Raw genomic sequence first — 2,075 nt, forward strand, 5'->3', positions numbered from 1 at the left:
GCAGCATCAGCCGCTGCTGGGATAACCTGAACGTGGGATTCTGATGTTTCTGAAATATTAATTCAATCTTTTAAATGTCTAATTATGATTCAGACTAAAACCTTTGATTTTTTTCTCTTTTGTCCTGAATAAAATGTTGCTTCTGTTTAAGAAAATGTTAACTCTTATCTTACAATACAATTACAATTTTATCCTTTTAATTTTCTTTCTGTCAATCTCAAAGTATATATAAGTGGATTTGGTATTAACAAATGTGTCAATAAAAATACTTACTTCATTATTTTTGCTGTGCGATTTTTGCTTTAGAATCTGATAAACTGTAAAATGCAGTTTATCAGATTTCTGTTTTAATGAAGCCTTTTACAATCTAATAAAAATGCAAACTGCAGAAACATGAATTTCCTATGAAATAAAAAATCTCTTCTGGGTTGCTACTGATTTACTGCTCTCATCTTATGAAGATGCACCTTTTATGCCCTTTTCTATATTACATAATGATATGAAAATGTGTTTTTAGTTTTTTTGAGAGTGTAAAGGTGAATGTGGTTCTAGTTGGTTGGTTATTACTGCTGCTCACGTTTCTCAGTGCATGTTGTGAAACAGAATCTCTGTTCTAAATGAATAATTTACAGTCAGTGACTTTCACTCTGTCTTCTCTGAAGTTTCATTTCCTAAATGCCCTGCGGTGGACTGGCCACCTGTCCAGGGTGACCCCACTTCTCACCTGTTGACCACCTGGAGATAGGTACCCGTGCCCCAGGTGACCCCACCAGGGGCAAGCGTGTAAGATAACGGATGGATGGGTGGACGACATTTCTTGAATGAGAGAGTAAAGAGAGACTGGGTTTCAGAAATATTACTTAACAAGTAAGAAATAGAAACTTATCAAGTTTAACTAGTTTAAACGATCCCTGCAGAAGTAAGAGTTGCTGTTTCAGGGATACAGATGTTAGTTTAGGCACATACATTAACTACAGTCACTATATTTATAGCTATATATAAATAGCTATCCTTATATACAAGCAAAGAGCTGTTTAAGTTTTTCACTCTTGTAAAAGTGTACACAGCAAAAATCCCAGTGTTGATTTAACTCTGAAGAGTGTGGGCTATATAAACACTGAAAAAGTGTTAATATCAACTCTGTCAGAGTTAACAACATAATTCACAGTACACAGCAAAAAGCCCAGTGTTGATTTAACTCTGAAGAGTGTGGACTATATAAGCACTGAAAAAGTGTTAATATCAACTCTGTCAGAGTTAACAACATAATTCACAGTACACAGCAAAAAGCCCAGTGTTGATTTAACTCTGAAGAGTGTGGGCTATATAAACACTGAAAAAGTGTTAATATCAACTCTGTCAGAGTTAACAACATAATTCACAGTACACAGCAAAAAGCCCAGTGTTGATTTAACTCTGAAGAGTGTGGACTATATAAGCACTGAAAAAGTGTTAATATCAACTCTGTGGGAGTTAAATCAACACTATGTTAACTCCCACAGAGTTGATATTAACACTTTTTCAGTGTTTATATAGCCCACACTCTTCAGAGTTAAATTAACACTGGGCTTTTTGCTGTGTAATATTTAACATAGTTTGTTCATTTAGATAAGACAGACAACAGGACCATCATGTGTATTATCTCCTGTTGGGCTTCCAGGAATCACCAGAAACTTGAATTTCTCTCAACCCATCTTACCTGTTATTTCAGTGAACAAACACACAGAGACTGATGGGACACAGCCAATGAAAGTTCCACCCCACCATACCATAGCCACGCTGGTTACATCAGCAGGGGGACTTGGGTGGTACCAGCCTGTGCATCTCTGGCTAGTTTTTGGTTCTGGTCCCGGATCTGTCGAACCTCTGGAGGCAGAGATGTATCATGTATCAAAGTTGATGCAGTACCGCCATCATCCACCAGAAGGCGCAAGGAGGGACACGAGGTGAGAGCTGGGGTCAGCCGCCACCCTGTGGCCTTCCATCCACCTGGTGCCCCTCGGTGCTCCGGCTATGATCGCCCATGATTCAGGGAAAATACAATGTGAAGTATGACCAGTTTTCCTGCTGGGAGC

The sequence above is a fragment of the Poecilia reticulata genome, linkage group LG3, assembly GCF_000633615.1.
Source record: "Poecilia reticulata strain Guanapo linkage group LG3, Guppy_female_1.0+MT, whole genome shotgun sequence".
NCBI classification, from domain to species: domain Eukaryota; kingdom Metazoa; phylum Chordata; class Actinopteri; order Cyprinodontiformes; family Poeciliidae; genus Poecilia; species Poecilia reticulata.